The sequence below is a fragment of the Priapulus caudatus genome, unplaced genomic scaffold, assembly GCF_000485595.1.
Source record: "Priapulus caudatus unplaced genomic scaffold, Priapulus_caudatus-5.0.1 Scaffold1250, whole genome shotgun sequence".
In the NCBI taxonomy this organism is placed as follows: domain Eukaryota; kingdom Metazoa; phylum Priapulida; class Priapulimorpha; order Priapulimorphida; family Priapulidae; genus Priapulus; species Priapulus caudatus.
In genome coordinates, this window is record NW_014578311.1 from 23,467 (window position 1) to 33,827 (window position 10,361).

A 10,361-nucleotide genomic window follows, 5' to 3' on the forward strand; every position below is an offset into this window, starting at 1 on the left:
CTTTTCTATGGCCCCCATGCACGTGCCCTCCAGTATCTTCACTGACGGGGTTGGTATCAGCTGTGGCCCTCTACCAGCTACCCTTACCCTGGAGGTGCTTGGTTCAGCGTGGTCAGCTTCTGCCTTAGTTTGGATTGCTCCATATAAGGCAAGGACATGAGCCCAGTGGCTCCCATCTACACGACTGGAGTCTGTCAAATCCATAAGACAGGTCTCGCCCCACTTCTCCTTGAGAGCTGTCCGCATTCTTCGCAGGATGTTACTCCCAATTACCCCCGGAACTAACCGCTTCCGATTCTCCATTGGGGTCCCTTTTGGGTCGCACACTACCAGGAATCCCATCCTGTGGAAGGTATGCCCGCAGATCTCAAGGTCGCGTTCTATATAGCCTCGGTAGGGGACTTTCAAGCCTTGGGCACCAGAAATAGAGATGAAATCGGACACATCCTTGGGATGCTCGCCGTTGCTCAGTTGCTCACGGAAGAATGATTCCGTTACCGTGGAAACCTGAGCTCCCGTGTCCAGCAAACATTTCATCTCCACCCCAGCTATCTTAACTAGGGCCTCGGGGCACTCTCCTACTGCTTTTTTTAAAAGTGAGCCTACCCTGTCCGTTTCCACGGACTCACAGCCTGCCGCACAGCTCACTGCAACAGGCGACTTTAGTTTTCCGACAAATTTGGCCTGGAAACCTGGGGTGGCCCCACCCATTTCCCCTTATCTGGACAGTTCCTTTGAATATGGCCCGGGGACTGGCAACTCCAACAAAGCATGGGGCTCTTGTCAGCCCCATACTGGCGCCGTGGGCCCCTGTTGACAGGTCGACCCCCACTCGCCTGTTGTCGCAGCATATCCATCATGACAGACATTTGCTGCTGCTGCTGCTGCTTTAATACTTCAGCTAACTGGTCGCCTTGTTGCTTGATAGCAGCCACCACTGGGTCAACAGCCTCAGAGGTGACCTCCTGGTCCATAGCGACACGGTGACGGCCCTTGTCACGGCTGGTGCCCAGCCACTGTATTGCCCGGTCCCGCAACTCGAAGTAGGTCAGGGCTGGGGACTCGAGGTTTAGGCGCCTTAATTCCCGTTGCAAGCCCTCCTCGTGGACTGCCTCTGCCAGCCTCCCCTTCAGAGTGATGTCTCTGGAGGCCTCCCATGATCCATCCATAGCGGTGACCAGATTGTACAACCGGACCAGCTCCAGTGAGCAGCTAAGCAGGTCTTGGCTCCCTTTCTGCTGGTATGAAAAGAATCGCTGCTGGAGCCTCGGCAGAGATTGGTGGTCCGCATCTCCAAAAGTCGCCAACAGGACTTCGAAGATTTTCTCAGCATCTTCGCTTACCCCTCGCCTACCACTCACCTCCATGCGGGCCCTGCCCCCCAGGTGCTGGAGGACCACTGCCGCCCTGTCCTCCTGGGTGCCTTTATGGGTGGCTAATTGAGCCCGCATGTCCCCAACCCATTCTTCAACATCCGGATCGCCAGACTTCTCCGGACGGTCCCGGAACCGTTCCACACGTCGGGAGGGAGCAGCATACCCTGGCCCACGCTGGCACACAGCCTTAAGTGTGGCCTCCACCAATTTGGCCTTCGCTAACTCCTCCTCCAACATCCTCACCCGATCCTCCATTCCGCCACCCACGGGACTCCGTGTGAGAATGGACCACGTAATTTAGGGACCCAAGGGCAATGGGAGGCTTGTACTCGAGAAGCTTCCTCAGTCTACAGTCTACACCATAAATCGCGCAATTTATTCATACAATACAAATGTGTACAAAGTGCATTATTGTTTTCGCCTAAATGCTACGTGGCTATCTGACTAGCTGGTCGCCATGCCATCCTGCAGAATGCTGACAACGGCCTGGTCGGCATGCGAGTCCATGTGTCCCTGCAGAGCCTTCAGCGTCACGTATGCCGCGCCACAGATCGTGCAGATGTTCGCCTTATAGATGTCTTCTTGTTTCTCTCGTCTCCCTCAGGGGTTTGTTTATCTCCTCGGATCAATGGATGCCGTACTTGATAATCCTGTCGACTGCGCCATTTGTGAGGTCCGGAAATAGACTCCAACAATCAAGTGCGGGGTAGACGATTTATTTGTAAACAAACAAAAACCCCTAGGGAGCCAAGTACATGATCGGGCTAGATCATGCCACCGTAGAAATGACCACGCCAACTTCGCGGGCAACAAACTGCCCTGGGTCACATGATAACCTCGTAGATGTTGACCGATAGAGATTACTAATCAGCAGAATGCTTTCTTCTGCTTCCTATCTGATCCAGCATGGTGGCCTAGTGCTGCCAGTTGTTCTCTGTAGTGCTGCCGTCTATCTTTTCTCTCATTTCGCCACTCGAGGGCAGCACCAAACAATCACAACAACCCTGTGACAATTCGGCATGTCACAATATATATCTATATATAACACTATTAATATTACAAATCAATTATTAATAAAAAAACACCCAAATTAAATATTATTTATCGAGGCATAATTACAGGCAGTAACTGCGCTTGTGGCGTGGGTTATATATTGTTGAATACAACTGTTTGTTATACTTTGGTTGTTATTATTGCATATACAAATACACGAATACATCTTACCGTATGGATAGCAAGGTGGCTTCTCGCGAAAAACGAATCCGTGCGGATGCTTTTCATTCGTCGGCACTGCTGCCTTGTGCAGCGAAACACAAACTGGTCGGCGCGTCGTGCGTATCGCGTTAGAAGCATTTCTTCGTCGCAGTTAGCGCATAGATGGACCCTTTTGATGAGCCCTACTGACTGTAAAAATGTTATGGACTCCTCGACTGTCTGCGTACTTATATTAATGTCTCGTAAATTAAAACCGCGTAAATCCGGGTAGGGGCCATGCTGCGCGATAGTGACGATCTTGTCATGAAATGAGACTGAGTGAAATTTAAATGTGTTTGGAACGGTGATGGGGGGGGGGCATTTCGAATGCCAGGCAAGAATGTCAGAAATTTCATCGTGCAGTCATTGGTTGGCGGCAATGTCAGAGGTTCGAACGAAACAGTGTAATACATTATACACGTAACGGTCAGCGAATTCGATGCTAACGGTCAGCCATTCGAAAATGGACGACGAAAGAAGGAACATGGTTGACGAAGAGTACGCAAAAATGAAGAAGGCGGGAGACCATTTGACCCCCAACTCATTATACCGGGCAATAGAAGCGAGGCTTCCAGCAGAACTAAAGGGTATGTTTTGCCAACATTTTGTTACTTGATGTTAAGATCTATCCTCCTACTCCTCTCTATCTCTCCTCCTTAAGATGTTAAGATGTTAGACGAGGCTTAAAGCCTGGTCTACACGACGAAATTTAACTCGAGTTAAGCGTTAACTCGAGTTAGCGATTATGTTACGTCTACACGACAACACCCAAAGCGATTAGGTAGTGGTAGTGGTAGTGCAGCAACAGCCGTAGTAGTAATAGTATTGTTCAGTATAATAGTCGCGCGGCTGTACATAACGGCACCTGATGCATGGGTTAAATTATGTAGGCTGAGTGGAAAAGCAGGTTACAACTCGATCTTTTGCAGCTTTTTTTCACAATTCCATGATAGAGTTTTGCTGTCGCCCTCATCCCAAGGTGGTCACCCCCTACATATTCAATAATGAACGCGACTCAAACAAAGCCCTCCCCCCTGTACATCAATCAATGCAGCGCCGCAAGCACAAGAATTGTTCTACTAAAAAGAGAATTGTCATAGCCAGTATGAAGGCCGTACATGTACTCAAAAGTGCCTCAAATACCATCTCATGCGATCTACATTTTCACAATTTTCTAGGGGAGGACCCTTATACCCCCGCCTGCTTTCCACCCCCTTCTCTAAATCCTGGATCCGCCACTGATTGTTATTGTTATTAAATTTGTTAGTCAGTTCTCGGAAGTTACGAATCATGGATACTGCAACTTGCTGAAATGTTGTAATTCTTAAAAGAATCGCGTCACCCATTACAATTCATTTTACTTTGATCTATTATTAATAATAGAGCGCATAATATATTATACGCAGACATTATCATATGTGCCTCCAATGCACTTTATGTGATATGAAGACGTCAGCGACGTTTTGGTGATGGGACGGAAACATCTTATCACCGGCATTCCGGCGGTATTTCTTACCAATACCGCCGAGTATCACAGGATTTTGGCGGAAGTGATCCGCGCAGACGTCGCGTAGGAATTGCTTACAATCTACGACGGTACCGGCAGATCCTAGTCCAAGTTCGCCCATGAGCACTTCTTGCGTGCTCAATCCCTTTGACCATAAATAGATGAATGACACGATCTAGTGACACAATAAAAGAAAACATGAATATCGACGTTGTATGATTCGTTACGGGCACCCACACGCATGCACGTACGCACATATAATTGCTTTCGAAACGTAAAATTTTTAAAGGTTCCTTATTATATTCCCAATATATATATATATATATATATATATTGTGAGGTCCAGAAATACACTCCAACAATCAAGTGCGGGGTAGACGATTTATTTGTAAACAAACAAAAACCCCTAGGGAGCCAAGTACATGATCGGGCTAGATTATGCCACTGTATAAATGACCACGCCAACTTCGCGGGCAACAAACTGCCCTGGGTCACATGATAACCTCGTAGATGTTGACCGATAGAGATTACTAATCAGCAGAATGCTTTCTTCTGCTTCCTATCTGATCCAGCATGGTGGCCTAGTGCTGCCATCTGTTCTCTGTAGTGCTGCCAATCTTTTCTCTCATTTCGCCACTCGAGGGCAGCACCAAACAATCACAACAACCCTGTGACAATTCCAACTTCGGCGTTGCTTTGGCCTTCTCAGTGTTACTACCGCCAAGTTCATCGAGAAGGCCTTCTTCAGCAGTTGCGCTGCCAACGCACTGCAATGCGCTGATAGGAGGACCCAGCAAATCTAACCAGAAAAGCGAGGAATCCCTCAAGGGACATCACTGTGGACTGGGACTGGAATAACCTGCGCAGGTGGCCTTATCAAGAACTTGAAGAGTTGCTAATCTTCTGCTCTGCCATTCTGGGCAACCGCTGACTTTCTCGCGGAGCCATTCATATGCGTTGAGACCGATGCAGCCTCCAGGGTTTGGTGCAGTGCTAAATGCCAGGCAAGGTTGAGAAAATAACTGAGCTGTCATAGTGCTATGTCGGGGGCTGATGCGAAGGCAGAGGAGGACATGGGACAATTACAGCAGCCAAGAAAGCTTGAAACTGCTTAGCCTATTAAAAGTGGGCTATTACAGAAAAATTCAGGACATGGCTCCATGGGATCCCGGTTTAGCAGTATACACACTGGATAACAACCCTTTGTGTTTACCTGGCAAACAACGCGCCAAGCTGAACGCGCACTGGGAAAGTGCATCCAGCAGTTGGGCTCTCCTTCTCAACTTCACCGTGAGTACAGAGCAGGGACGCCTAATGTGGTACCAGACATCGCTAGCCGCGAAGGGAAAACATGGCGCGAGGCAGCCAGCTAGCTCACGCTTTAGAAAAAAATTGGCATGGCGGAACAGTCGCTGCCTAGTCTGGATTGGCATCTCCAAGCCTGCCAAACCTACCAAGGACTGAATGGAGGCCGTTATGCAACTGTGTAGCCCCAGTGGATGCAGGAGAATCAGCACGACGGTCCAGACAGACGGTCCCTTGCGCTGCCTACAGGCACATTGCTGAATACCGCAGACGCGAGACTGAGCAAGCTGCAGCGGGATGACTGCCAGCTTAGGAGGACTGGGGCCCAAAAAAACTGGGTGGGGATAAGAAGCAAGCCCGCTACAGTGCGGAGAAACTAAGCAGGGACTCAAGAGCGGTCCGAAGGGTGCCTGCGCGACCTGGGTCCGCGTGAGGTCCGTAGACAACGGTACTCACCGAGTATGGTGAAATGCGGTCAGAAAGTGCAGCAGGTGCTGCTTGCCGGCTTGCCCTGACAAGCATCAGTAACTCCGACATACACCCACCCACACTATCAAGGCATTAGACACGAGCCCTACGTCTCGCGAGGGCCAGATGCTTTTGGACCAAACATGGCTAGAGAGGTCGAGCAAGCCTGATCAAGAAGTGGCCAAACGTTGCCACCTTCGGCAAAAGCTAGAAGCGACCCCAAACAGCCATGGGAAGCCTGATCGCAAGTCGAACGCACAGAAGTAGTGGCGATTGCTTTTACAGTGTTGGAGCTGGTCTAAGGAGGTAAGGAGGACGTTTTGGTGATGCCGCCGGATGTGTTTACACACAAGTTACATGCAGAGCCAATCAGCCGTCAAGGACGGCAGAAGGACTAGCCACGGTGGCTAAGACACTGGTAGACGGCACTCGGTTTGTCCGGTTGTGGAGTGGCGGCTTAGGAGACTGCACAGTGACAGGACGTAATTTGAGAGTCAAATCGTTGGGAGCTGTGGGCACGTTATATGGGTGTGCCATAGAGTCGCACAACTCCTTACCATCTGAACGGAAATGGACAGTGCGAACGATTGCAAACCCGGACAATGCATGACTTGTTGAGGGACATCTGCCGAAGCCCCGAAGAGAAGAGGCGGATGGCGCATGAATTACCTGTCAGGCTTGGTAATAATTGCCTACAACTGCAGCACTCTACACTACCACCGGGTTCTGCCCAGCTACTTCCTCTATCTTGGGACGGGAGCCAAACTCCCAATCGACCACCGTTACGGAAGAGGTCAAGGATGAAATGGGGGAGGTGACATCAAGTCAAGTGGGTGGCCGACCACTCGAGCGTCTCGAGGCGGCCTAGTCACAGGCATTTAGACGAAACGGAGGAAGGAGGCAGCTTCGAGAACAGTTATTGACAACTAAGAAGGCCCAGGATACCAGTATTCCCCCAGATTGGGGAAGGGTATTCCTGAAGAACCAAGGATACAAGGGTAGAACCACAGACATTAATCAGGACGGTCTGGAATCCCCGGAGCCACACCAAGTGGTTGGGCGGCCAGACTCTGAAGGCCCCTGTCTACCACGTCAGGTCGCTGGAAGATAATACAGGGGTCACCAAGACGTCTGCATTGCACCAGCTGTTAGACTCCCGGGAGGCTGTCTCGGACTTGCATGGCAAGGGTCCGGGCTCCAGGTGGAAGCCTACAGGGGGGTAGATTCATCAAGCTGCGTACGACAAAATGATTTTTTGCCGTAAATCTTGTGTACGCAATCGAGAACGTTGGTTAGTTGCGATTTCATCAGCACAGGTTTTTAGTAAATTTTGCGTACGGAATTTTGCGTACGCAAGCGAGATCCGTTTTAGTGGGGCGACTCTCCACCAAGCTAATAGTTTACCCGTAAGACCCGCTTTGCGTAACTTTACACGAGCTGACGGAGGTGGCGTAAACCAGCTCGAAATTTCCGCAGGTGTTTCCAGCATACCGCAGCATAGCATTATTTTATTGAGAAACATTATGAATTACTAACTCAACTACAAATAAATAAGTAATTACCATACTACCAAGGACCGGCGGCGCCTTTGACGGCTTCTTTGTCATAGCTTGGCATGTTTTAGTTTATGCGCGATTTCGTAGTTAGCCTACGGCGATTTTGGGGTGGGCGTTCCAACAAGCTACCCTTGTCGGGCGGGTTTCGGCTCGGAGTTACGAGCGGGAAAGGACGCGCGCTGTCGTGTGAGACCTTGTGGCAGTTGAGCAGCTGGCGACATTCCGAGCAGTGTACGTGGCGAGGCAGCGGCGGCCACAGCACACTTGTAGCGTTGCATTCAGGAGGGCAGCGGCACGCACGGTGTACGTGCACGACCGCACGCACGTGTACGGTGTAAGCACCGCACGAACGCACAACGGATGCCAGCGACAGCACTGCGCAAGGGCTCAGCGATGTAAGGGCGTGTCCGGGCGGGCCACAAGGCACGCCAGGGCGCTGTACGTACACACGCGGACAACGGCAGCACCGCGACGGCCGGGAGCCGAGCGCGGGGGCGCGGAAGGAGGGCCTTGGTTCCGCGAACTTGCTGCCAACAGAGGGAACGAGCCTGCGGTTCATTGGGTGCCGCACTGCAGGCATGCCCCGCCCGCAACGTGAGTGGCAGCACGCACGTACGTGTACCGTGTGTGAGGCAGACATGATAACGCGCACGCGGAGTGGCACGGGTGAGTGCTGAGCGTTCGATTTGGTGGAATATCGTCAGCCACGCAGCCGCACGCACGCACGCACATGTACGTGCACACGCGACGCACGTGTGCGTAGCACGAGCGGCTCACGCACGTCACGATATCGCACGCTGAGGCGGCGGGGAGCGCACAGCGAGAGACGGCCGGCCACGCTTACCGGGTGTACCACTGTACATCAGCCGAGACACGGCACGAGCACGTGTAAGCGTGAGCGGAAGTCCACGCACGCCACGGCAACCGACGTGCACGTTACAAATCGACGGCAAGAACGAGCACAGGCGCACGTCTGTAGTGGCGGGCCACGATTGTCGCTACTTTGTCGACCACGCCCGTGTACGTACACACCCACGCAACGCACGTGGGGTACGTGCACACTCGGTTCACGATTCACGTTGTACGTGCACACACACACGCACGCGGCGGACAGGCCGGGCCGGGCAGTTGGATGGGGTTGTCTGGTTGAGTTTTGGGGTGCTACGACGGGCCGCCCGCCTGGCCACCGTCGATCCGCTTGCTGTGCGAACTGGGAGTGTGGGTCGTGGGAGTATCGCCGCGATTGGCAGTATATCAAGGTCAAAGGTCAGGCGGCTGCGTGAATCCGAAACGTATACAGAGAGAGTACCATATACTGCTGCTTGCCTCGCTGCTTGACTTGTGTATGCGATATGGAGAGGAGATGGCACGAGGGCTTCACAGTGTGCTGAAAATCAAGTGTGTTTATCCGCCAGATTATGTCTCAGCGTCAGATATTCTTGAAGCACAACATCCAGGTAGACAATATGCACGCATCGACACGGCAGGACGGCTGATGGCTTTTAGAGTTTGCATGTGCTGGATATTTAAACAATCTGTGTTAAGAATATAGTCGAGCAAGATAATTTGTTTGTAAAATCTTTCAGTGTTGTGTTCAATGTTATTTTCAATGTCTACGGTTCTGTAGTGATCATTACGTAGGCCCCAACGCAACGCGCGCGCGCCCGTGTATGTACAAACTCACGCACGCAACGGCACGTGTACGTGCAGCACGCACGGCACGAGGCTGCACGCACGTGGGTACGGTGCCACGCACGCACGCAACACGTGTGTCACAATCATCGCACGGAGCGTGTACGTGCGCATGCACGCACGCCGTGTAACGTACACACCCGCACGCACGCACGTGTACGTACACACGCAGCGCACGGCAACGTGTACGTGCAGCACGCAGCATGCACGTAGTGTACGTGCACATACGCCATGACGTGCATCCGTGCACGGCACGCACGTTGGTCACACACAGCACGCACGACGTGCACATGACGCACGGCTCGCACGTGTAGTGGCAACGCACGCACGGCACGTGTAATCGTGGTCGCTGCTTTCATGTAGTGTGTTGACGCAATCAATACAGAAACGAAAATGTGGACACTATCAGCATCCCCAGCATGATTTAGAGCAGAGCTAGAAGAGCCATATGGCAGAGAGGTGTCCGTTTTGTTCTATCGGTATGTGCCGCAGCAGTGTGATTGGTTTATGCTAGGCACAACCCTTCAACGGGCCAGCAGCCACGAGTGGCGTAGTGGATTTACACTGGAATTCATCAACATTTGCGTACGCAGGTGCTACGCTGGCGTTGAGAATCGCACCTACGAGCTTTGCGTACGTACTTCGTAGAAACTCGGTGTACGCAATACACTTTACGCAACGTTGATGAATCCGGCCCCAGGTGCGGACAGTCAATGACAGATCCGACACATCTGACACTGAGGATGAAGGCCACTATCGGGGTTTGGCACCCACGGGAAGTCGCACCACGGATGGCAACCTGACGCGGTGAAGACGCCATGAGTCGGCGGAATCAGAAACGCGAGGATATCCTAAGGAAGGCCACCCATCCAACAGCGAGGCAGACAGAGGCGAGGAGGGGGTCCAACTCCGAGGAACTGCGTCCATGCAGACAGAACGCCAAATGGCGGGGAACTTCTAACTCCACCACCTCCCAAAATCTGTGCTCAAGCGGCAGGAGACTCGCAGGTCTAACAGATCAAGGTCACCAGGTCGTCCTTGTCCCAGGATTTGCTAATATCAGCGAGACCCAGCTGTTATTGGTCCAGATGTTAGCCGGTGCCAATAGGTGAAATCAGTCTCTGAGCGGGGCGATCCAATAAGTGTAAGGATTGTGAGTGCAATCCTGAGAAAAAATGGGGGAGATGTGACATCGAACTTGGT